We start from the raw sequence: 27,501 nt of genomic DNA, 5'->3' as shown, positions 1-27,501 counted from the left end.
TTCCCCCGGCTGTTTTCCTGTAGAGCAGAGGGATTCCTCGGAGCTTCCTATCTGCCTCTATTAAACACTGCGCCGCCTGGCGCATGCGTTCCCAGGGCTGCGGTAACTACGTGTCGTAAACTTGGTGGCTTGAAACAACAGAAATGTACTGTCTCCCAGTTCTGGAGCCAGAGGCTGAGCCCAGGCAGGTGTCGCAGGGCTGTGCTTCCTGGGAAACCTGTGGGCGGGTGCTTCCCGGTCTCTCCCAGCTCCTGTAGCCTCGGGCAGTCCTTGGCTTGTGGCCACATCACTGCAGCCTCTGCCTTGTCATCACACGGCCGTTTCTCTCTCTCTCCTTCTTGTAAGAACACCAGCCATATTGGATTAAGGGGTCACGCTGCTTCCATCGGACCTCATTTTACTTTAACTACTTACATGTGCAATGACCCCATTTCCAAATAAGGTCTTACTCGGAGGTACTGGGGCCAGGGCTGCAACATATCTTTTCCGGGTGGTGGGGGGGGGGGGGCGCCCACAATTCAACCCCTCACACCTGGTGTGAGAGTATCTGGCCCCAGGTCCTTGCCTAAGGCCGGTGGCTCTGCAGGGAAACAGGCCGGGGTTCGTCACTCACCCTCTGTATAAACCTGAGCAAGACCCTAGGCCACCTGCCTGTCTCACCTGTACAGTCACCACGCCTGGAGTCATTGCGGTATTAATGAGAGTCAGTTCCCACAAAGGTGAGTGTCCAGGAAACTGTAACCATGATCATTAACAGTGTGTGGAACAGAGCAGATACTCAGTGAATAAACGCAGTCACCACTTCCTCTAATAAATATTTACCGGCTGGCAGGCCCGGAACCAGAGCTAGTGAGCTTTCCCAGGGCAGGGAAGCCGTGGCCACGGCCCTGAGAACCTGCAGCTCCCGGGCATCGTGGGAATGGCTGAGGTGGCCTGTGGCAGCTGCCCTTCCCTGCTCTGATGGAGGGAGATTTCTGGCGCGCGCGCGCACACACACACACACACACACACACACACGGCCCCCACGAAGCATGGAATCCTGGCTGGCTCTGTGGGAATGTGAGGTTGGAGCAGACAGGGACTCCACACCCTGTTCTTGTTCTCTAGGCTGTGCGTGTGTGAGAGTGTGAATATGTGTGTGTGTGTGTGTGTGCGTGTGCGTGTGCATGTGTGCACGCGCGAGCATGCAGAGGGCCGGGGACACAGGGGCCAGAGGAGACAAGCATCTTTCTGGTGGAATATATTCAGCGGGAATGAACGTGCGCAACCAGAGCGTGGCTGGAGTTCGGGACCCTCCTGGTTTCGGTGAAGCCCAGATTCTCCTCCAGGAAGAGGCCGGTGTGGGCACAGCGAGGAGGTGGCACCAGCGCCCGCGTCCAAGACAGAACTCCACCTGGAGGAGCTGGGCGACCTCGTGACCCAAGTCTCCTCCTCTGCCCAGTGGCGCTGATCCCATCGGCCGCATCAAGAAAGAACACGGTTGAGGTGCCAGCTGTTAGTATGTATGTCCCGCGGTTGCATCCTTGAAGATGCGTTTCCACAGCACGTGACAACGTGTCGAGCACGGCCACAGCTTTGCTCTGTTGTGATTTTCATTTTTACAACAAGAAGTGAAAAATTACTATTAGAAACGAGGGAGTATGTCTACGGCCCGGTGTTCATCGGCCACAGGCTCAGACCTGCATCGCTTACCCTGTATTTCATCCACACCCACGTCATGTGCTTCCTTCCAGGGGTTTCCTCTGCTTAAGAACAAACTCTGACTGGCCTGTGTGGCCTCCTTGGACTTCAAACAAAACAAGTCCTTCCACGGAGAAGCTCACCAGCAACTCCTTTAAGTTTCAAGGAGATACACAAAATTATGCGGATTTTCAGGAAAGAAGTTCATGATGGAATTTCAGCCCAGACCCACACGGCTGAGTCAGACATCACTGCGTCAGGGGGCGTGTGGGGCTCAACACCGACACTGCACAAAGCGAGCAGCTTTGCTGTTCAATGTGTGTCTCCAGTAGAGCCAGGAGGGCAAGAACAGATGTGCACAGACACCCAGGGGGGCTGCCGGGGGTGCAGAGTGCGATGAGGTCCAAGAATAAAGAGCTCACATCCTTTGGGGCAAGAAGAGCGCCCGACGTCCTTTTTCTCGTGGGGGAGAGATCGGGGCCTGTAAAGAGAAGGGACAGCAAACTGCAGTGAGTCAGGAAAGCAAGCCCGGACTGGCATGGCCTGGATCCGAGTGCTACCGTGATTGCTGCATTGTTTCCATTCTGGCTTATTTACTGCATTTGCATTTACTCAGGCAAGTGTAGCTCTGCAATACAGGGCATGAGATTATATTGTCTTAACAGGATTTTGTAAAAGTGCTGAATTCCACATTCAGAAGCCTAGATAATTATTAGCAGAAGCTGACCAATCATCTCACCGATAAACCACACGGTAAATATAGAGCCTATTGGAGAGCATTTAATTCACAGTAAAAAGTCCCTAAAACTTCACCTGAAGCTTGGATGGCAGCCAGGATGAGGTCAGTACTGTCGGCAGGTCCCCACACCTATTATGTTCATCACAGTGGCATTCTAGGTGAACATGGCAACTCCTTTCAGAAAACCATTTCAATACATTTTCAACAAATCAAAGCCATAATGAGATATCGCCTCATACCCCTTAGGAATGGCCTCCATCAAAAAAACAAAACAAAACAAAACAAAAAGCAGAAAGAACAGGCGCTGGCGAGGATGTGGAGACACTGAAGCCCCGTCCCCACCTGGGGACGTAAACACTGCAATGCTCTGAAAGCAAGACAGTGCTTCCTCAGAAACAGGCCACCTCCCTCAGCTCCCACTGCAGCGTGCCCCCACCCCACCCCGAGAGAACTGGAGACAGGATTTGAAGAGACTGGCACGCTGGTGTTAACGCAGCATCATTCCCCATCGCCAAGACGTGGAAACAAATAAATGCCCGTCAACAGATAAAGGGAACGTGGCCTGTGCGCGCAGTGGAGTATTATTCAGCCTTGAAGAGAGAGAGAGCAACCCTGCCACATGCGACAACGTGGACGAACCCGCAGGACATGGACATCAGTGACCCCTACGTGAAACAAACCAGCCACACAAAGGCAAGTATGTGGAAGTGATTCCTCTTATCTGAGGTGCTAACTAGTCAGACTCTTAGAAACAGAAAGTAGAAGGGTGGTTGTTGGGCTGGAGGGGGAGAAGCCGGGGTGGGGCGGGGTGGCGGGGGGAGGGCTGCTATGCAATGAGCATAGTTTCAGTTCTGCAAGACAGGAAGTTCTAGAGACCTGTTGCACAGTAGTGTCTGCACAGTTAACACGGCTGTGCTGTGCTCTTAAAATGGTTATGATGGTCAATTCTACCTCATTTTTAACCACAATTTTAAAAACCTCAAAAAATAAAATAATATGTCATGTTATTTCCTAATATTAATGGTTGTATTTCTTGTTCTTGTCTATTTTTGTTTTGTCATTAAGTGCAAATATGGGTGTATTTAATTCTGACCCATGTCAGGGGGGATGTTAGCTGCCCACAAACTATAAAGGAACCCTGTAACTTACAAATGTTAGATAATTTCAGATCACATGGAAGATACTCCGTCTGCCTTAAAGGGAACCAGGAAGTGGTATGAACTGAAAGTAGCAAGCCTTTCGCCGACGCTCATCTCCCTGTCACTTGCAGTAATAACTTGCAGCTGTTCTTGCCACTATCATACTATCATCCATCCAAATACCATTCGATGAGCGCCAGCGGAATACTAGTCACTGTCCAAAGCAGAGAGTCAGGAGGGAAGAGGTGGCCGTAACAAATAATCGTGTTCCTCAGAAAATTAAAGACATGGTTTAGCATAATTCGAGGCATTTACAATTTAACAAGGAATAGAGAAAAATAACAAAACAGTACAATGAAAGGTGTTGTAGCCACAGAGTGCTAGTTGAGCCTAGAACAGTGATATCTTAACTTTACCCAACATTCTTCCCCTTCTTCCAGGAACACAGCCAATCCTTGTTCCCATCATTGGCCCACACGGTTGGTGAGCTGACTCGAACCCCAGCTCTAAGTTCAGGCGTCTGACCCGGACATGGCCAATGAGTAGGCAAATCTCTCCTCCACAGTGACTGGTTTCAACAGTCATTCTCAGTTCCCCCAGTGGGACTTGATTCTCTATCATTTTCTTTTATTTTTTTAACTCTTGGGGAGCTTAAAAAAGGACTTCCAGCTCTTGGGATGTCAGCGTGACCCAGGTGACAGTTAAGTAAAAATGGAAGAAAGTACAACCAAGTGAAGAGAGAGAGGTGGGGGGCCAGAGGACATTGCTGGAGCTACTGCGTCCAGCTTGGCCACCGCCCTGGATCTCTCAGGTAAAGTGAACTGAGACTCCGCAGTAACACAAGGCCTTTAAAACTGAGCCGCTGCAGGTTATTGTGACTGATCTGAGCCTGGGTGTGGGTCTGCGGATCACACCCTCACTGAAGCATCAGGACCACAGAGCATTGTTGCAACCTCCCTTTTAAATCCTGGACCACGACGTGTAAGCATCATCTCCAATAGGTTCTATGAAAGGACATTTAGAATGCATATCGGTGCTTTTACTGAAAGAAGAAAGCTCAGACAAATACATTAGTAATTTTTTAAAACCCTGTTTTGCCAATACTTCCATTGCTAGGGTATCTGAAAGATGACATAAGCCAATCCTTTAAGACAGGGGTCCTCAAACTTTTTAAACAGGGGGCCAGTTCACTGTCCCTCAGACCGTTGGAGGGCTGGACTATAGTTTAAAAAAAAACTATGAACAAATTCCTATGCACACTGCACATATCTTATTTTGAAGTAAAAAAAAAAAAAAAAACGGGAACAAATACAATATTTGTATTTGCATGTGGCCCGCGGGCCATAGTTTGAGGACCCCTGCTCTAAGAAATACTGTTGGCCTGGAATTGGTCACACCGACGACGAAGATGAACGTAAGTGTGCGTGGCACCTTGGACCAGCTTATGTTCTCCACATGTGCTATTTGCGTGTGTGTCTGGTCCAAAACCTAAGATCACCTGTGAGGCACGTGATTATTATTTTTTTCTTTTTTTTTTTTTTATAATACTTCTCTTGTTCTCTATATATGCACGCACATTTAAAAAGTTTTATTAAGATGATGTAAATTCACATGATGTAAATTAACCCTTTTAAAGGTGAACCAATTAGTGGCATTCAGTACATTCAAAATGTTGTGCGACCACCACCTCTATCTATTTCCAAGTCTCTTTCACTTTTAAAAGTGATGAGTTTTTAAAAATTATTACAAGTTTAAGTCGTTGCAAAGGGATAATTGTCCACGTACAGAAATACTGATATATTTTTTTTTTTCGCTTAAAGTATTACAAAGGGTATTACATAAGTGTCCTTTTTTCCCCCCCGCCCTTGACAAACCCCTACCCTCCGTTACCCCCCAGTGTCTTATGTCCATTAGTTATGCTTATATGCATGCATACAAGTCCTTCGGTTGATCTCTTACTCCCCTCCCTCCTGCCCCCCAACTCTCTCTGGCCTTCCCACTGCAGTTTGACAGTCAGTTTGAGGCAGCTCTGCCTCTGTATCTATTATTGTTCAAAAGTTTGTAATGGTCTTTATTATCCATGAATGAGTGAGATCATGTGGTATTTTTCCTTCATTGACTGGCTTGTTTCACTTAACATAATGCTCTCCAGTTCCATCCATGATGTTGCAAATGGTAGGAGTTCCTTCTTTTTAACAGCAGCATAGTATTCCATCGTGTAGATGTACCGCAGTTTTCTAATCCATTCATCTACTGATGGGCACTTAGGCTGTTTCCAGATCTTAGCTATGGTGAATTGTGCTGCTATGAACATCTGGGTGCATATATCCTTTCTGATTGGTGTTTCTGGTTATTATTTTTTTCTTAGCAAACAAGCTTCCTAATTTACGTCTGGGCTCAGATTTCAATCAGTTTGGATTTTCTGAGCAGACAATGACTGAGCAGAAGGAAAATTAAAAAAAAAAATACAATTCACATTAGATATTATCTAGAATTTCCAAGACTTTTCTATAATATTATCCAGAATTTTCTCAAAGTGCTGGCATTTACAGCAAATCTTTCATCTCTCACACTTGTGAGAACAGGCTTTCATCCCTAACCATTTCACATGTGGAAAGCTGTGGAAAGGCACCTTGAAGAATTAAACCTAACAGCCTGACCGGTGTGGCTCAGTGGTTGAGTACTGACACATGAAACAGGAGGTCATGGTTTGATTCCCGGTCAGGGCACATGCCCGGGTTGCAGGCTGGATCCCCAGGAGAAGACGTGCAGGAGGCAGCCAATCAATGATTCTCTCTTATTGATGTTTCTATGCCTCTCTTCCTCTCCCTTCCTCTCCCTGAAATCAATAAAACATAAAAATAAAGAATTAAACCTAACAAAAGTGCTATGGGTGCTGCAGAGGTACAGCCACAGGAACCACATTAGCCGCCTGGACAGCAGTGGGAGAGCTGGGTCTGGGCCATGTCCCTCTCCACGGTAAGTAAACAGAGTCCCTGTCAGTGCTGCAGGCCCCAGGTCCCCTGCCCCGACACGGGTGACCAGTCCCTGGACTTTGTGGAAATGAAAGAGCAAGAACTAGATTCTCTTCCAACCAGTTTCCTTCCTGGCAAAGGGCAACCATGAGTTTTGACTCAGCCACCCTCCCCTGCATCCTATTAAGCACCAAGTCCATCTTCACATCTGGAAGAAGCATCCCGTGTCGCAATGGGACCATGAGCATCTCACTTGGCTGAGGGTAACGCCACGCCGGACAGACTGGCTCAGGGCGCCAAGGCTGCTTTGGCTTCTGTGCCCCACACGAGGAGTCTGAGGATGGATGGCTCAGGGGGGTGAAGGCAGCCAGGGCCCATCTGGCTCCTTCTAGCCTTCTGTTTAGCGATCCTTTGCATGTCGCTTTTGTCCCCCAAGCTGGTTGCCAGGTGATTGCAAGGTAAATGCTCAGCTTCTAGAATCCTGTCAGGGAAGGGCGAAGGGCAAAAGGTGATATGGCCCTTTTTAAAGAGTTTTCCCAAAAGTTCCACCCAGAAAATTCTGTTCCCTCTCATCAGCCTGCATTTCTCCCAATTCCTTACCCTCCCGCCAAAATACGTATCAGCTGCTGGAATGCATAAATTAGTAGAAAAGAAGAATTTTAAATCTTTCCAGGGTGACCAATCCATATGGAGCTCCTCTCAGAACTGTAATCACTGAGCAACTCCGGGCTAAGCAATGTTTGAGGTCACTTGAAATGAACTGAGAAGGTGTTGCTCCTGTTTTTTAATAAAGAAAAGTTTCTACACATCAGCTCTTGGGCACACTCCTGGCCCCTGCACAGGACCCTCTTCCTGCTGTCTGACTCTCACTTCCTCCCGGCCTCTGATTGAATGCCACTGAGAAGACATTCTGACTCACCAGAGCGATTTTACCCAATGGGGTCAGAGTAGACGCGGCTGGTAAAGCGTGTGCTTGTAGCCAGGAGAGCACTTGCGATGAATGGGTTAACGTTTTTACTTCCTCCCAATTTCCCTGCTGCTTAGAGAGGTGCGGGATATACCGCCCAAACCTAATTGAAAGACTGAATGTGTATCTTAAGATTCTGGCTTCCCCATTCACTCCAAATTCTTACATATCTAAACAGGAAATTAGTTATGTTGTATTTTCAACAGAAATCAAGGAGGATCGCCGACAAGTCAAGCGATTTCAGGAATATTAATCCCCCTCCCTTAGGGAGCTCGGTGCCAAAAGACCAAGCATAGAGCGAAGCGATCATTAAACCCCGGGGAAAGGCCGGGCCCACGGAGGAAGGGATAGGGGCACAAAGAGACGACAAGGAGCAGCAGTGATTTCCTCATGGGAGCTGACCGCATCAGCGTGCTCTTCCCAAAAGGTCAGGATGGATGAATATCTAGTTATTTGTTTTGCTAAATGGGCAGACAGTCTGGTCCTATTCAGTGTATTTCCTTCTCCGATCGTGATACCTATTGAAATGGGGCGAGCTGGGGTCACTGTGCAAGTCTCGGGCTTTCCATCTGCCGTGAAGGTGACAGCATTTGCACATTCCTCTGCAAGCCCTTATCTGGCCGCGGTAACATTTGTGTACAGTTATGTGCCCGGTGGTAGGTCAGCAGCCCCACCAGGGCCAGGCCTCTAGACTCATAACCCTCTACCCCAGCACAAGCCAATAAACACTTGGTAGATAAATCATGGAGCAGGCACACCTTTGCCCTACAGTCCTTCACACTCATTCAATTAATTTAAACTAAGTTAGAAAGGCCTAGAAAATCCCTAGCCTAACAGTGAAATCTAGTAACTTGTCATGGTAACTTGTCTGATTATTTTATAAAGTGAAATTCAGACTTACTTACAAATTCTCTAACTGTGTATGAGAGATTTTTGTAGTGAATAGACTGTTAAGTAAATATCCAGGAAATAGATTCAAAGTGTGGGAGGAAGAAATTAACTCTCACAGGTAAGAAGAGTCACTGAACAATAAACAACTTTGCAGTTTGTGTTCACACTAATACTCAGATTTGTGCTGACATTGCCCACAGTCACCAATACTTTACTATTTTCAAACATTCCAGCTTGCCTCCCAGGCTGGAAAGTCTAACGGTCAGCGCTGACCTCCCTCGTTCATTCACTGATTCTGTCAACCAGCGGTCCCTGAGCCCCGACCGTGCCGAGCGCCGAGGGTATTTTAGTGAACGGATACAGACATGCTTCAGAGAGCTTAGAAGTATCAATGGCGCAAATAAGTGAGCAATGACGCCTCTCATAAGAAGACAGACGTCCGTGGTGTTAGTGCTGTGAATTTAGGGAGACTCGCCCTGACTTGGGTCCTTGAGGAAAGCGCTCTAGCAGAAATGGTGAATAAGCAAGATGTGAAGGGAGGGAGGCAGACTGACGGGGCTGCAGGGAGGGAAGAGATTCCGGCAGGAGGAACCGCAAGCCGAGGCCCCAGCCGGGCGGGAGGCCAGTGTGGCCGTGGCCATGGCTGACGCAGGAGCCGGGCCTGGGTGTTGCCACTGCGGGAGCTGGACTGCTCTTCAGAAACTGGGAAGTCACTGGGCTGCTGGAGGCAGGCGGGTGGGGCGGACTGAGCTGCGCAGGCCCGGATTCTCCTTCCCCAGGCCTCTGTGGGGGCAGGACGGGGGGCCAGAGGGACGGGGAGTAGGCCAGGGGACAGGGGGCAGGAGGCTGAGGGAGGCCCAACAGCCCCTCGCCCCGTTCTGCAGAGAATGTTTCCTTCTTGGCAGAAGTCAGCGTTTTGCCACCAACTTAAAATAAAAGCTGAAAATGTATTTCCAGAAAAACAAGGCAAAGGAACACCAGCCACACTGCACCCAAATGTTTTTTTTTTAAGTAATTGTGTTGTCCCCCCCACTCCCCCAACCCCGAAGCCTAAAGGATAGGAAACGTATACGTCGCATCTCCAGCTCACCCTAGCAACCGTGAGATGAGGAAACATGGGCGGCCCTGCTAGGGCTGGGACCAGCTCCGCAGTCTGGGCGGTTACACAACAGGTACTGTTTCCTCACGGTCCCTAGGAACGTCCAGGCCCAGTTGTCGGGGGGGGGGGGGGGGGGGGGGGGGGGGGTAGCTCCTTCCAAGGCTGAGGGGGAGGTCGCTCCGGGCTCCCTCTTGGCTTCTCGATGAGTCTGCGCTCTTCCTGTATGTGCGCCTCTGGGTCCAAACTTCCCCCTGTGATGACAACAGTCATACTGGGTTTGAGCCCACCCTCGACCTCATCTGAACGCCGATCACCTCGAAGGGACCTCATCTCCAACAGGGTGGCCTTCTGAGGCCTGAGCATTAGGACTGACATTTGAATTTGGGGGACACATTCAACCCACAGCACATGGGCTGTGCACTCTGGATTCTATTTCATAAGGCAGCTTCTGTTGTGCCAGCTCTCAGTGCCAGCTCCCGGCGCCAAGCCCTGGGGAGTGGAGCACAGAGTGGGCAGAGCAAGGCAGAGAGGATTCCCTTTCCTGGTCTCTTCAAAGCTCAGCTTATAGCCATGAAAAAGCCAAACAAAAGTAGATGGATTGTCCAGGTGGCTACAGTTTAAATTGTGTCTCCTCCTCCCCCCATGTCCCCCAAATTCATATGCTGAAATCCTAACCTCCCAGAATGTGACTATATTTGGAGGTAAGGCCTTTAAAGAGGTAATTAAATTAACATTAGGGCATTGTGGTGGGCCTTAATTTAATAGGACTGGAGTCTGTATTAAGAGCAGGATATAGATATGTATATAGATATGTAGAGTATAGATATGTATATAGATATGTATAGTATAGATATGTATATAGATATGTAGAGTATAGATATGTATATAGATATGTATAGTATAGATATGTATAGTATAGATATGTATATAGAATCTTGAAGGGAGACACACAGCGAAGGCGGTGTCTGCGAGCCCAGGAGGGAGGCCTCAGAAGAAACAGAACCTGCGGAAGCTTGATCTCAGAGTCATATTCTCCGCGATGGTGAGAAAAAAAATCTGCTATTTAAGCCGAGTCTGTGGTATTTTGTTACGGCATTCCTAGCAAACCAATATACAAACCAAACCGGTCAACACTCCTATTCTATAGTCCAGGTTCATTTGATAGTTCCACTCTACGGTTCGCTTCTTATTAATAAAGAGTAATGCTTCCTGAGCTCTTACCTTATGACAGGCACTGTGCTGAGGGCATTATCAACGTCATTTTATTTAATCTGTACAATTTGATTTCGACACAAGGACTGTTATGATCTTAATTTTTATGGGAAGAAAACTGAGCATGAGAGCTGTAACGTGCTTGCTGGGGTCACCAGGGGAGAGGGGACAGAAGCGAGTCCTGGGGTCTAGGGGCACAGCCGACACATCTGGGCGTTTAGATGATGAAGAGATTAACTTACTCCTTACAACTATTCCCCTCAACATGAAAACAAACCACCTGGTTAAAAACGGGCCAAACCTTAGCAGACCCCTCACCAAGGAAGATATACAGGTGGCAAGTAAGACAGGAAAAGATGCTCCACATCCTCTGTCATCAGGGAAATGCAAATTAAAAGGAATTCCTATGAGAATGGCCAAAATCCAAAACACTGACAACACCGAATGCTGGCAAGGATGTGGAACAGGAATTCTCACTCATCGCTGGTGGAAATGCAAAATTGTACAGTCACTTTGGAAGACGGGTTGGTGATTTCTTACAAAACTGATCATTCTCACCACACAATCAGCCACGGTGATCCTTGGTATTTACCTAAAGGAGCTGAAGATTTATGTCCACACAAAATCCTGCACATGGACATTTATAGCTGCTTTATTCAAACTTGGAAGCAACCAGATGTCCTTCAATCGGCGAATGAATAAACTGGTGTATATAGACAATGGACTATCATTCATCGCTAAAAAGAAATGAGCTACCAAGCCATGAAAAGACACAGAGGAAACGCAAGTGCCTATGATTAGTGAAAGAAGCCCATCTGAAGAGGCTGCGCACTGTGTGATTCCAACTCTATGACATTCTGGAAAAGGCAAAACCGGAGCCGGTAAAAGGATCAGGGTTCCAGGGGCTGGGAGGGCAGAGATGAGTAGGTGGAGCACAGGATTTTTAGGGCAATAAAATGACCCTGGATGGCACTGCAATGATGGGCACGTGTCAGTATCCACTTGTCCACAGGACGGTCACCACCCAGAGTGACCCTGCTGTAAACTATGGACTTTGGGTGATGACAATGTGTCAGTGTGTGGTCATCATGTGTAACAAATGTACCGTTTGGTGGGAGGTGTTGAGAGTGGGGGAGGGTGTGCATATGTAGGAACAGAGGTATATGGGAAATCTCTGTACTTTCACTTCAATTTTTCTGTGAACCTAAAAATACTCTAAAAATAATGTCTTTAAAAAAAAAACCCAAACCTACTTTCGTCTTGGGCCAGCTTGTGACTAGACTACAAATTCTTCTTCATTCTTGCGGGAATCATCAGCCCTCCATTAGCAGTAATGAAATTAGGCCCGCATTTCAGAGCCCAATTAAATACTTTTGCCTTTGCTATTGCCGCAAGTCGACAGAAAGCAAAGAAGATTGGAAGAAAATGACAAGTCATCAGATCACAAAGAAACCGGGGAGTATGTCCTTCATGGCTGCAGCTGAAGGGGTCTGTGTTGGTGCGGGGGGGTGGGGGGGGGTGTCCCTGTGTGTTTACAGCCTTTCCCGGACCGTCCGCAGAGCAGGGCGGACAGAACTCCCCACCATCCCGGCCCTCAGCGAGGGGAGCGGGTGAGGACCTCAGAACGCTGACAAGAAAACACACTGTAAAGCCTGCTTGGGGAAGGTAACACACGGGAGGGAGTGACAGCTTAACCGTGTGGAATGCTGAACCTTCCCTTGAACGTGAGCTGCCGGGGGTGTGCGATGCCTGCTTTTACATCCTATTGCCAAACTGCTGCAATTTGCATTTTCCCACAATCAGTGCCCCTGTTGCCAGCGGAGCGAACATGGAGAAACAACGAGCCCTGCTCTGAGACTAGGTAACCTGCCGGGCCATCCTCCCCAGCCGCAGTGCCCTCCACGGGGACCCCGGCCACCGAGGACGAAGGAGGCGAGAGGAGTTCCCATACCTGGAAGGGTTAAGCACTGAGTCAACCACAGCAGTGGCACACCCAGTGTGAGGTCCGGAGGGTGAAGTCATTTATCTGTGAGTCATATCACTGAGTCAATACACTCTGTTCTATACATTGTTGGTTAGCAACGCACTTCCCAACATCGTGTCCCATGGCTCTGTGGCACACAGCATTTGACAGGGACAGGAATTGTTCACTTTGACGGAAGACTGGGCAATGGCATGAATGAGGCATTGAAACGGACTGGGTTTGCCCCAATGGAGTTAGAATCGGACGCTGTGGTGCGTGATTCCATTTTCTTTTCTTTTTTAAAAAAAAATATATTTTATTGATTTTTTACAGAGAGGAAGGGAGAGGGATAGAGAGTTAGAAACATCGATGAGAGAGAAACATCAACCAGCTGCCTCCTGCACACCTCCTACTGGGGATGTGCCCGCAACCAAGGTACATGCCCTTGACCGGAATTGAACCTGGGACCTTTCAGTCTGCAGGCCGACGCTCTATCCACTGAGCCAAACTGGCCAGGTCATCCATTTTCACACTAAGTGTGAAAGCCAGAGGAGAGGACCACCCTGGTGCCCCTGGCTAAGGGGCAAAAGAGCAACACTTCTGAGAAACCTTCAGTATAGTTAAAAAAAAAAAAGAAAAGGAACCAGCCCAGTGGTCCTCTTGTCTTATGTCGTGGCTTTTTCACAGGCTCTGACCACTTGATTATGTTCTTAGCAATTGACAGGACTTCATAATGACTCATGTTTTAAACTAGGACTGTGAACGCAGTTCTTCCAACCACAGACCCTATTAAAAGAACCCTGCGTTTGTAAGTCAGGAGGAATGAGCAGGCGAGGGTGAGGCTGTGTGCTTCCATGACTGGGAGAAAGGTGTGAGGCATTGCTGTTTTGTTGCCAGGCAACAGGTTGCTTGTGACAACAATCACTTTTCTCTAAAGGATTAGAGTGCCCTTTTGTTTCCTGAGAGCAGTGCATTTTCATGGTACAAGAAGTACACGAGGAGTTTACACTAAATAAGTACACGAGGAGTTTACACTAATTCGGGCTGTAATCGTAAACGGCGGTTATGAAAGGGAATGTGGTTCTATTTTTGAATTCTTGTGTTTGCTTTCCATCGTAACCTGAGAAAGCATTTGTCTGAGGAGACAAGTTCTTTCCTTTTCTCAGCTGATTACCACTGTTTGGCTTGTCGGATGTGGTTAGTATGCCTGCGGATTTCTCCAAGCCTCTAAACTCCCCCAGATGACTCGTGAATGGGCCTCTGAGCTTCTCAACAGAGAATAACATGTCTACATTCAGAAATGTTGTAAGATTTGATTCTATAATTTCAAGCTAATTAACTAATCCTGACGTGAACATGCCATGATATCTTCTGTGTTTTTCTTTTATGGATTCTATCCCAGCATGTGTGTGCGTGTTGTGTACTGGTTACAGGCTCCCCAGGACAGGGCCCTGATCTCCTGCCTCCTTACAGCCGCAGTAGCATCTAACACAGAACGTGGCATGTAGTAGATGCTTAATAAATGCTCGTTGAGTAGACGACTGAATGGATGCACAAAGATTGACATGCATCTTCCAGTTACATGAATTTTACGTACATCCAAGTCAGGCTCTGAAAATAGTGAGGTGGTGATTGGTAGCACAGCTACTGTAAAAAGAGACAAGACAGCCCTAACCGGTTTGGCTCAGCGGATAGAGCGTCGGCCTGCGGACTGAAAGGTCCCAGGTTCGATTCCAGTCAAGGGCATGTACCTGGGTTGCAGACAACATCCCCAGTAGGGGGTGTGCAGGAGGCAGCTGATCAATGTTTTTCTCTCTCTCATTGATGTTTCTAACTCTCTATCCCTCTCCCTTCCTCTCTGTGAAAATTAATAAATAAATTAAATAAAATATATTTTTTTTAAAAAAGAGAGACACCTAAATGCACTTGGAGACCTGTCCTTCCTGCATAAAATCATACGTTTTATGTAGAAATGTCAATCGAAAACTCTTGGGAATAGTTGCAGAATGCTGATATTCTTTGAATTTTGAGAGATCATAAAGTTAACTCTAAAAATGGGAAAGCGCAGAGGCTCGAGAGCCAGCCCACAGGTTGAACATCTTCTCCTCAGATGAGTTCTTCTCCTAAAGCAGAGCTAGGGCTTTGCTACCACAGCGCAGTCTACAGGTGCACCTCGGACCACAGGAGCTGGTGCATGTGGCTGTCTTTTCTCCTTGACAGCGTAGAAGAATCTTTGGGCAACTTCTCGGGTTTCAGAAGGAAGGTGCAAAAGAAAAGTAAGGTGCTTCTGACACCCTTTTGTTTTGTTTTTTATATATTTTATTGATTTTTTTACAGAGAGGAAGGGAGAGGGATAGAGAATTAGAAACATCGATGATGAGAGAGAAACATCGATCAACTGCCTCCTGCACACTCCCTACTGGAGATGTGCCCGCAACCAAGATACATGCCCTTGACCGGAATCGAACCCAGGACCTTTCAGTCCGCAAGCTGACGCTCTATCCACTGAGCCAAACCGGTTACGGCTCTGACACCCTTTTGGACACTGGTTCTTACTCCCGGAGAATAACGATTATTACTGAGTGCGTACTACATGCTACTACTCTAAGCTCTTCACAGGAATTAATCCCTTTAACCCTCACAACAATCCCAGGAGGTGGATGTTATCTTGTCCATTTTAAAGAGGAAGAAATGGAGGCACCAGGAGGTTGAGTAACTTGCCTCAGGCGCTGCCTCTCCTGCGTGGCAGAACTATGCCGGACCCAGACAGGCTAGTCCCAGCTCCACTCTCTGGATCCTGCAGACACCACCTCCGAGATAGAGAAGGGAGTCCTGGCACGCCCAGCTGCCACCTTCCCCATCTGCACTCTCCTGCCTGGTTCTGGGCTGGCCTCGGGTTCGTGACTCACTCGCATGAAGGCTCAAGGGTCTTGCAAAGGTGAGTGAATGCAAGTGCTGGCTCAGCCTGTCCTTGGGCTGGGCTGGGCTGTGCGGAGTGGCCTCCCTGGGCTCGACTTGAGGGTCACCCCTTCAGACCTGCACCCTGAAAGCCTGGGACTGGCCTTCGTGGGGGGCCAGGCAGGGCACTCTGACGCCAACTGCACTGCCCAGAGGAGGTGCATTCCCATCAAGGGCAAGCCTCGGGCTGCACCCAAGGAGACACACTGACTCTCACCAAAGACAGAACATTCTGGCCCTGCGGCCCTGCCAGAGGCTGCCAGAACGCTGCCCTCTCCTCCAAGGGGAGAGGGTGGGGGCGGTCATATACCCACACACACACCCCACACACATATACACACCACACACACATAATACATACACACCCACACACATACACACACCATACATACACACCCACACACAATACACATACACACACATACACATACACACACCACACATAAACACCCCATACATATATACCACCACACACACATATACATACCACACACACAATACATACACACCCACACACATACACACCCCATACATATACACACGCCACACACACATATACACATCACACACACAATACATACACACACCAAACACACATATACACACCACATACACACACACAATACATACGCACCCATCCCACCCCCCCACACCATACACATACAAACACCCACACACATACACACACACCATACATATACACACCCCATACATATACACTGCCACACACATATATACACACCACACACACAATACATACACACACACCACACACAATACATACACACCCACGCACATATACACACCACACCCACACACCCACACACCATATACATACACAGCCCCCCCCCCACACACACCATACACATACACCCCCCCACATACACACTCCATACATATACACCGCCACACACATATACACCGCCACACACATATACATACCAAACATATACACCCCATACATATACACTGCCACACACACATACATACTATACATACACACTCCATATATATACACCACCACACACACATATGCATACACACAACACACATACACACTCCATACATATACAATCCCACACACATGCCACACACACACACCCATACACATACACCATCACACACATATACATACCACACATACACACGCACCCCATACATGTACACACATATAAACACACCACGCACACGCACACACCACACACTCACCCACAGCATACACATACACACACACCCCATACATATACACCACCACACATATATACAAACCACACATACACACACCACACACACACACCCCATAAACACACCACACATACACACACCACACACACACACACACCATATACACACCACACATACACACCCCATACATATACACCACCACACATATATACAAACCACACATACACACACCACACACACACACCCCATAAACACACCACACATACACACACCACACACACCATATACACACCACACATACACACCCCATACATATACACCACCACACATATATACATACCACACATACACACACCACACATACACACCCCATACATATATACCACCATACACACATATACATACCATTCATATTCGTATACACCACCACACACACACATACTAGTATACACACCACACACACACCCACACACACACTGTGCTTTATGTAACAGGTTTGCCTTCCACCAACTCTCCTTGATCAGCAAACACTCCTGAAGGTGCAGCCCACACCTGCATTCCCAGACCACACACATCAGCCCCTCCCTGCCGAGGCCCTCACTCCGCTCTGGTGAGTCACAGCTCCTGCTGCACAGCAGTCCCTGGTGGGCCCCACCCTGCCCACAGGAAGTGACAAGAGTCAATATATAACTTTTCTCCCAGGGCTGGTGCACATGTTCAAAAGGTGGTTAAAACGAGCAAGAGCTGTCTGAGTGCAGTGACAGCTCTGGGAAGGACCAGGGCAGGGAGGCGGCAGAGCCTCGGAGGGCACTGATCCCATCTTTCATGAACCGGCTCTGAAACGGCAGAGCCGGCCTGAGGAGCCACGGGCTGCAGCACCACCAAGAATGCAGGGGCTTGGGCCACAGAGAGGCGGGGCCAGAGGGGGCAGCCCGAGGGGGAATGTCCGAGGGGGCTGGATTCTCTTTGCATTTAAAAAATCAAAGTGTCAAAAAAAAAAAAAAAGTAAAAAGAAAAATCAAAATGTTGTCTTGTGGGTGTGGCTCAGTGGTTGAGCATTGACCTATGAACCAGGAGGTCGAGGTTCTATTCCCAGTCAAGACACATGCCCAGGGTGTGGGCTCCATCCCCAGTAGGGGGTGTGCAGGAGGCAATCGATGATTCTCTCTCACCATTGATGTTTCCATCTCTCCCTCTCCCTTCCTCTCTAAAATCGATACAAATAAATATTTTTTAAAAATTAAAGTGTCGTTTCTTTCAGGAACCTCCCCTCAGGGCTCTGAGGTCCTCCAGGACCCAAACAAAGGCCAAGGGAGCTGGTGCCTCTGAGGCCACTGCGCCCTTGGGTAGCACTGACGGTCAGGCTGCCACTCAACAGGGCTTGCCATGTGCCCACTCTGGGGCAAGGACCCCAAATGGTCAGACCTATTCCCAGCATGCACTTTGGACTGTCTTCAGTGATTGGGGCAAACCAACATTCCACTTATAATCCCTCCAAAAAGACAAAAGAGCCACAAAGCAAACAGCTCTAGAACCCCATGAAACTGGATACGCCATGGAGAGGGAGGAGAGGGGCTCGGTGCACTTGAGCCACCTGGGGTCTGTGAAAGCGTGGGTCTGCGGGAGTCTGAGATTCCACACTTCTCCCAGCCAGTGCCCATGGACCACACTGGACTACTGGTATTGGGGGTGCTATAGAGCGTTTGGGAGGGGTGTGTCAGTGCACCCTGATAGAACCAGGGGAGGAAAATGGACTCTAGGAAACTGAAACTGGCGACGAGGCAGGTCTGAAAAGTGGGGATAGTAATGCCAATTCCATAGGCTTCGGGGAGGATAAAATGAGAAGATATATGAAGGCCTTAGTATAGGGCCTGGCACAGACTAAGCAGTCAGTGAATAGAATACTTGTCGGTATTATTATTATAACTAGAGGCCCGATGCACAAAATTTGTGCACTTGGGGGGGGGAGGAGGGAGTCCCTCACCCCAGCCTGGGCCCTCTCGCAGTCCGGGAGCCCTTGTGGGATGTTTGACTGCTGGCTTAGGCTTGCTCCCCAGTCAGACATCCTTAGCACTGCCACGGAGGCGGGAGAGGCTCCTGCCACCACAGCTGCACTCGCCAGCCATGAGTCCGGCTTCTGGCTCCCCCTGTGGAAGCGCACTGACCACCAGGGGACAGCTCCTGTGTTGAGCGTCTGCCCCCTGGTGGTCAGTGCGCATCATAGCGACTGGTCATTCCACGTTCAGTTGATTTGCATATTAGCCTTTTATTATATAGGATTATAAATAGCTGAAGCAGAGCAGTGGAATGTCTCCTGTTTACTTCCGAGTCCTGCACCAACACAGGTCAAAACAGATGTCTCCGGGGAGGCAGGAACTCCCCTCTCCCATCTGTGGTCCTTGTGATGCTGGACAGGAGAACTGGATGACCTTGACCAGAGGGCAGAAGGTCTCAGTCCCAGGGCCTCGGATAGATGAGACTGTCCCTGCTCCTGGCATAAACAGGGGCAAGTATTCAGGGTACTCGGGACTAATTCATGGGTAGAAGGCTGTGCAGACATTGAAATGTTACCGCATGGCAGACCCTCCCTACTTTAGCCTCAGTACCCCAGGGTATGCTCCCACCCAGGGGCAGCCGGACTCAGAATGGGGATCACTGGCGTCAGCCTTGCTGATACTGGGTGTCTCAAGGGCCTGCTACAACCGACGCCCTGACTGCCTCCACCCACGGCAGCCAGGAGCTGTGCTTAGTACTAGGTCCTCTCAGCGGAGGGTGTGCAGTTCGCAGTCCGGGAGCCCAAATATTTCCCCTGGAGAGATAAACCGAGATAAACGGGAGGTGTCAGGCGATGCCAAGCCCCAGCGAGGCCAGCCCTCTGGAAGAGCAACCGTGAATGTTGATGAAATGGGCAGAAGCTAAACAGCAGTGATTTATTTTCCAAAGTCTCTGGCATTTCTAATCCTATTTTTCTTCTCCTCCCCTTCTCTTAACAGGGCAGGGCAAACAGTCTTAAGGCCAGCTGGCCGCACTCTCTGTTTTCCTCACATAGATTTGTATGTGAAACGATAAAGCTTTGACGTGGCCACTTTCAGCCCAGGTCCTCCACTGCTCTCTCAAGGATGTGGCCAACGTGCAAAGATGCTTCCCAGTTTTAGCGGTGAGGAGACACAGGCCACCCGTCCTCGCTGTGTCCACCGCCTTCCCGGCACACCTGGAGAGCCCCACACCTACGGCCTGCTCTCTCTGCCCCACCCGCACCCAGGGAAGCTCCACTGTGACCTCTGGATGGCCAGGTTCACCAGCCTGGACTTCCTCATCCCAAATCTCAGTCCAAGATGACAATTAAGTCATCTCAGTCTTTCACTGGAGGGAGGAGGCCTCCCAGGTCCCCACCCTCTCCTGGGGTCATGTATACATACATTCTAGCAGCTGCATTCATTGGCTTATTTAGCAAATGACCTGGCAGAGGATAAGCAGTCAGTAAATAGAATCCTGTTGTTATTAACAACTGAGTGTCAACCATATGCCAGGTACAGTTCAAGGGTGTTGGGAGATGAGCAAGATGTGTCCCTGCCTCTGGCTGTTTCCGGGCCATTGAAGGCGACTGACAAGGAACGTGCTGTTAAACTGAAGGTGATGGAGGCAGAGCAGGAACAGTGCGCTCCGTGCCCCAGAAGCATGTGAGGAATGGCTGACTACCTCCGAGAGTGAAGACCTCATGAAGGTGACATCCGGGCTGTGCTATGGTCTGAATGTGTCCCCCCTCAGCCCCCTCACCAAGATTCTTATGTTGAAATAACACCCCCCCCCCCACCCCCCCAGATGATGAGCAGGCCATAGGTGTGCAGCTCTCCAGGTGTGCCAGGAAGGAGGGGGACATACAATTCGCCCCATCTACCATGTGAGGACACAGTGGGAAGGCTCCAGCTTGGAACCAGACCTGGCCTTGACCTTGGATTCCAGCCTCCAGAACCAAGAGAAGTAAATTTCTGTTGTTTACAGTCCCCAGGCTGTGGTATTTTGTTAGAGCAGTTTGACGGGCTGTTTCTCCAGGGCTGAGTAGAAGTTTGCCAGAGAGAGAAGAGGGGATTACAAACCTCTGGAGAACTGCTGCCAGATGCCTCCCATAGGGAACTATTACTCTAGGCTCGTCCGGTTTCACTGACAAGATAACTGTTACTCCCGAGAATTTCCTGTTCGAAGTTGGCTTTGATCTTTGCATGTACTTTCCTAGAGCAGACTGACACTTCTGGAATATTCATTGTAATAAAAATATATGTATGGTCCTAACCGGGTTGGTTCAGTAGATAGAGTGTTGGCCTGTGGACTGAAGAGTCCCAGGTTCGATTCCAGTCAAGGGCATGTGCCTTGGTTGCAGATACATCCCCAGTGGGGGGTGTGCAGGAGGCAGCTGATCGATTTTTCTCTCTCATAGATGTTTCTAACTCTCTGTCCCTCTCCCTTCCTCTCTGTAAAAAAAAAAAAAAAAAAATTAATAAAATATATTTAAATATATATATATGTATGTTTTTAGAAAAAATCTGATTTATGTCTTTCACTTTTCACTGACAAACCTTATTTACAGAAATAAAGTAGGACTTCCTAAAATCACAAATGCCAATAATCTATATTCCCCCATGCGAGGTTACTGAGTTTCTATATGCTTTTAAAGTTAAGTTTGATATATTTTATCCAGCATTTTTAGGTGTTTTGTAGTGAGATTATTTTCAATTTAGATTGTTCACCTTATCACCAGAAATTTCAGTTCTGAATACCTAGTTTGAAATACCTTAATTGAATAATTACTCTGATAGGAACACTTCTACTGGCCAGTGAGTTGTAACGTGGCCAGGTCTAGGATGAATGCCACTGGCTCCCCCGGGAAACTTCTAGTTGTTGGACAATGCCTGGGAAACCTCTTGACAACAGCCCATCTTGACCACCTATTCCTAGTTGTGTGAACCAGTTCCTTCCTGACAGGCTTTTCTTCTTTTTTAAGAGACAGAGGAAGAAAAGAGGGACACACTGATGGGAAAGAATGAAAGATCATTGGTTGCCTCCTGATGCCCCCTACCTGAGATGGAGCCAGCAACCTGGGCATGTGCCCTGACTGGGAATCGAACCGGCAACCTTTCAGTGCACAGAACGGCACCCAACCAACTGAGCCACACCGGCCAGGGCCTAACAGGCTTTTCATACACCCGGTGAAGCTGCCCTGTCATATATTCATGCATTTTTGTATGTATACTGTATATCTAGCTATCTCCTGTTAGCCAAGAGTCCCACAACAATCACCACAATATGTCAGCCACTGATCTCTGTCATTTGAAGTGAGCCTTGGAGAGGGGCTTGGAACCAAAAACTATATGTATGTCCATAACAATTGCTGACTTTAGCCAGAAGAGGTTATCTTACATTTCCGGCATTTTTAGGATTCCAGCTAAAGATTCTACTATCATGAACCATACTGCCCAGATCCACCCAATGTGATATAATTCCTTAGTTTTACCGTCAAGGAAATAACTAAGATTCCATATTGCAAGGCACAGCTAATGGCAGAGAACATGTTTGTATTCCATTCCGAAGGATTTGGAGTTGCACAGTCTTTGGATGCAGCCATTCTTGAGGAATCCGTATCCAGTGCCTTCCCCAGCTCAGACGCACCTCTGAAATGACTGTCAGGTGTTCATTCCACAATGTGCATTTCTTTTGCAGGAACACCCAGCTTTCATCTTGCCAAGGGAGGTTATGATAGAACTAGTGGCCCAGTGCACGGATTCGTGCACATTAAAAGGAAATTAATTAGAAGGTGGCCAGTGCGGTGGGACTGGGCGGGACGGGCTGGACATGCTCTGGAGCCAACCTCCTGTGGTCCCTCCCTGGCTGGCCACACGTGGCTCAAAAGGCATTTGCTGAGTGAGTGGGGTCCCTCTGGCAGGTGGTGGTCCCTCAACCTGGCCTGTGGGGATCGGGCTGAAACCGGCTCTCTGACATCCCCCGAGGGGTCCCAGAGTGTGAGAGGGCACTCTGCAAAGTTGCTGTCATACAGGGTGTGGAAAACAAACACAAGTGCGCAGTAAACCAGATTCAGGGTTGACAGTGCCCCAGTAAAAACATAACCCACGGCCAAAGGTGGAATCACACTGCTCCCTCCTCTTTGGTTTTGGGGTGCATCACCCGAGAACCGCCACTGCCAAGTCACTGCAGTGCAGCAGCTCCTGCATTGAACATCTGCCCCCTGGTGGTCAGTGTGCATCATAGCAACCGTTTGGGCAGGTGGAGGGACATTTAGCATATTAGCCTTTTATATATATAGATGCACCTCTTTAGTGACTGTGGCATTCTGAATGGCAGACTCACTGGCTAGGGTCTTGAACCAGCCATTATAAACTCCCAAGCAGTTGCCAGCACAGAGCCTCATCTATTTACTATTTCACTTTTGGATTAGGAAAATATAGCTCCACTTAAATTGTAACCATTTAGGTAAACTTATTATTTTGCAAGTTTCTGGAAACTCATTTTACTTAAAATATATCTGGATGTGAGGTGACTTGCAAAGTTTTCATTTTTTCTTTTTTCTCCCTGGGAGGAGCTGGGGAAGGTTTTATGGAAGAACTGGCGTTCGAACTGAACCTTCAAGAGTCGAGAGCAAGTGCAAAAGGGAAAAAGTGAGTCCCTCCCCGGCAGAAAGCCCAGCAGGAGTCGCAGGGCACAGGGGGTCTTTGGGGGAATGGCAGTTCTCTGTGTCCAGAGCAAGGCAGACAGGGCTGCAGAGGTGGTTCAAGGCCAGAGTAGCAGGGCCTCTGTTTTGGTCAGATCTCTTGGGTTGCAAGAGACAAAAGACACAATCCCAAGAGGCTTAAATGGACAGAAAATCTACTGACTCAAAAAACTGAAAAATTCAGTTTATCGGCTTCAGGTAAAGCTGGATCTAGGAGCTCAATGATGCCACTTGGTCTCCCATCTCTCTGCGTCTCCCTGTGGTGGCCTCACTCTGAAACAGACCATTTCCAAATGGAGGCAGCCCAGGCTGATACCTTCCCAATTCCGAGGCCAGTGGAAAGAAAGATTCATTTCTCCCCCAAAGTTTTCATTTTTGTAATAATATTCACTGAATAGCTGCTACACTGTGCAATACACACACGGCACATTTTATAACTTTATACTGGAAAAGAGGACTTAAAAGTCTCCCTTTGATTGATTAGCAGTGATGAAAACAAACTGTTTAACTGATTATACAAGATTAATTAATAAAATTAGAGACTTTTAAAGGGTAAAATATCCCCTAAATTATATTTTAAAAGAAATGTGTTTAATTTTTGCTACTGTTACTTCCATACTTGGTATTTTGTGTTTGTTTTCCTTATTTGTGAATGTGTGTCTTGCTAGACTAAATTATTTTCATTAAGAATTATGGCCAGCCCAGCCGGTGTGGCTCAATTGCTGAGCATTGACCTATGAACCAGGAGGTCACGATTCGATTCTCTGTCAGGGCACATGCCCGGATTTCAGGCTCGATCCCCAGTGAGGGGTGTACAGGAGGCAGCCGATCAATGATTCTCATCATTGATGTTTCTATCTCTCTCACCCTCTCCCTTCCTCTCTCTGAAATCAATAAAAACATATATTTTTAAAAAAGAATTATGGCCAGCCCTAACCGGTTTGACTCAATGGATACAGTGTCAACCAGCAGACTGAAGGGTCCCAGGTTCGATTCCGGTCAAAGGCATGTACCTGGTTTGCAGGCACATCCCCAGTGGGGGGCGTGCAAGAGGCAGCTGAATCAATGTTTCTCTCTCATCAATGTTTCTAATTCTCTATCCTTCTCCCTCTCCCTTCCTCTCTGTAAAAAATCAATAAAACATATTTTTAAAAAAAAGAATTATGGCCAGAGTTAGAGCTTGGGACCAGTGAGAAACAACAGGTTATTATACCTTAAAAGTACAGTCTATTTCTCTAATGCCTGCTTGTGAACCACGCTATTTTGCTGAAATGTCTTCAGAAAGTTCTATTAAAGAGTAGCCTATGTATTATACCTAATATATTTTCAGTAACTATTTGTTAAATGCATGACAGACACAACTAAAGCTGAAGCTGTTATTTGGAAATGATGTTGTTGAAGTGTCAATAAGGACATTTAAAGTTATAAATGGTGATAAACAACCTTAATATAAATTACTATCTTACTGAAATTCAGTACAGTATGTAGCTTTATAAAGGGAACAATAAAGGTATAGTCATCACAGCTACATGCTTTCCTTAAACGTTCAGGAGAAGGGGCAAAAAAGAGAACTAACATTTTTGTATATAAATATACACCACAAACTAATCCAGGAACTTCACTAATCTCACTTAATCCTTACAGCAAAGTAGGTTACATATAAAGAAAATGAGGTTCAAAGAAGTTTGGAAACTCACACAGCGTTCAATGCGGATTGCACCCGGGCCTGCCTGGTTCCACGGCAGTCCCCGCTGCAGTGTCTCCTGTACATGGATTTGGAAGCATCATCAAATAGTTCTGGTAGCTCTGGGCGGGAAAGGGTAGAAAAATGTTCGAAAGTCATTCTTATGGCCAGTTTGCTTCCTGGTTCCTAACCAACCAAGGGGATTATGTGAGGCCCCTTTGTACACAGTCCAGTCTCCATATCAACGTGCACAGCAGAATCAAAAATCTTTCCAAAGACTTTGTCCTGCAGGCTTACTATGGCCTGCTGCTCAGGGGAAGTGGAGACTGTTAGGACCCTGGCACCATTATTTTCCCTGAGTAGCAATCCTTCTTTTCAAGCCAGCTGCTGGTCAAACATCTTCCTGAAGATATGTAACACTTATTGACTGATCTCACCTCCTTTTGTTCCAGCCTAAGGCCGAATTTCCGATTACATAAGTCAGGAGAAAAGAAACTCTACAAAGCTTAGTAGTTAAGGGCACAAGTGTCAGAGTCAGACAACCTTGGATTATGAATCCTGGCACTGCCTCATACAAACATAAAGTTATTCCATCTCTCTGGGCCTTCATTTCCTTTTCTGTAAAACTGGGTATAATAATAGTATCTCAATCACAGAGATTTTGTAAGGATTAAATGAAGCACCTCTTAAGCATTTACAATGCTTGGCACATTAAAAATACTTAATAAGCCCTAACTGGTTTGGCTCAGTGGATAGAGCATTGGCCTGCAGACCCAAGGGTCCCAGGTTCGATTCCGGTCAAGGGCATGTACCTTGGTTGTGGGCACATCCCCAGTAGGGAGTGTGCAGGAGGCAGCTGATCAATGTTTCTCTCTCATCAATGTTTCTAACTCTCTATCCCCCCCTCCCCCTTCCTCTCTGTAAAAATCAATAAAATAAAAATAAAAAACTTAATACGTGGCAATTCTTATTGATGTTCATGTTGAATAGTGACTAAGTTATGTCCTTTCTACATGCAACTGCAAATGATCTTCAAGGCTGTGAGCTCAGAAAACCTAGGCGGCCATCATGAAGGGCTCTGCAACCAAAGGCAAGATTTGTGATTCTAAGGAGGAAACAGAACTCATTAACAGAATTCCTTTAGAGCTAAATTCCCATTTAATAGGGAGTGATGGCTGTAAGGGTCCTTTTTGCTTATCTGTTTAAGTCTGACCAAGATTTTCGATATTTCAAAATCACACTTGGTATTTATTCAGTAACTTCCCCCAAAGAAGCTCAAAACCAGTTTGCCACCAAAAGAAATTGAAGAACCCTGAGACCCGGAAGTAATGCCCGTGATGGGCAGCCGGAATCCAGGGAAGGCCAGGCCTGGCACCGCGCCGCACGGGACTGCGGTGGAAATGGGATCCTTTTGTGATGTCTTAAGAGTGTTTTGTTCCTCTGGCTTCCGAGAAGGGTGGACAGCAGCGCTGCAGGAAGAGAGGGAGGCCTGGTAACTGTCTGCACAAGAAATAAGGAGGCTACAGATTCTCGCTGAGCTACGGGCGAGGTAAGGGTGGCAGGAAGACAGGTCCGCAGACGGAGCTGACAGCTCCCAGACAGGAAACGCAGCTCCGGGCTGGCATCTGTGAGGCCGCGTTTCCGCCCCGAGGCTTGTGAGGCGTCACACCACCCAGCAACCGCCTCCCAGAATCACGAGTGTTGGGTTCTTAGAACCCTTTCCGACCCACACAGGCTCTTTCAGTAACACATAACCCAACCGACAGAAGGATGGGCATGGAGGGCGCACGGCACCCCTAGGACCGGTGGGGGCCTCGGGTCTACGGCCTCCAAAGGCCGCAGTCCCACTCACCCGCGCGGCCGCCGGAAGCGTTCCTCGCCCCGGATGTCGCCCCGCCCCGCGGCGCGCGAGCGTGTCGTCACTTGCGGTCGGCCAATCAGGGCGCGCGACCAAAATAGCCCCTTATAAATCCTTGCGGGCCCTGGCTGCCAGCGCCTTGCTGCACGCTGGGGTGGGGCTGCGCGCGCAGGTGGCGGGCGGGGCCGGGTGGGGTCGGAAGAGGCGGGCCCTGCGCACCTGTTTTCGCCCGACGTAGGCGGGGCAGGTTGTTGGCGGCGTCATCGCTCCCCTCCTAACATTCCCCCCTCGGGAGCAGCGCCCCCCGCGGCCTGCGTGATCGTAGGGCAAGTTCAAGGACCGACTTGAACCAAGCTTCCGGTGGTGGCTCCTGGTCCTACGGGGCAAATGGTAGTGCCGCCTCCGCTAAGCCCCGGAGGAAAGTCTGTCA

The 27,501-nt window shown here is 48.2% G+C and overlaps 1 long non-coding RNA gene across 1 annotated transcript; it reads right to left on the bottom strand.

Moving 5' to 3' along the window:
* Positions 1–1,024: 1,024 nt before the first annotated feature.
* Positions 1,025–27,127, bottom strand: LOC139012999 (uncharacterized). The gene is made up of 3 exons (XR_011471915.1): positions 27,066–27,127; positions 25,227–25,335; positions 1,025–2,161 (listed from the first exon to the last, which is right to left on the bottom strand). It is a non-coding gene; the product is annotated as an uncharacterized lncRNA (long non-coding RNA).
* Between the last annotated feature and the right edge of the window lie 374 nt (positions 27,128–27,501).

This window comes from Myotis yumanensis, unplaced genomic scaffold, assembly GCF_028538775.1.
Source record: "Myotis yumanensis isolate MYYU_CA2020_CCGP unplaced genomic scaffold, mMyoYum1.0.hap1 SCAF_6, whole genome shotgun sequence".
Classification (NCBI taxonomy): Eukaryota; Metazoa; Chordata; class Mammalia; order Chiroptera; family Vespertilionidae; genus Myotis; species Myotis yumanensis.
Note: the sequence above shows the minus strand (reverse complement) of the source record. Positions and strands in the feature narration are given on the sequence as shown.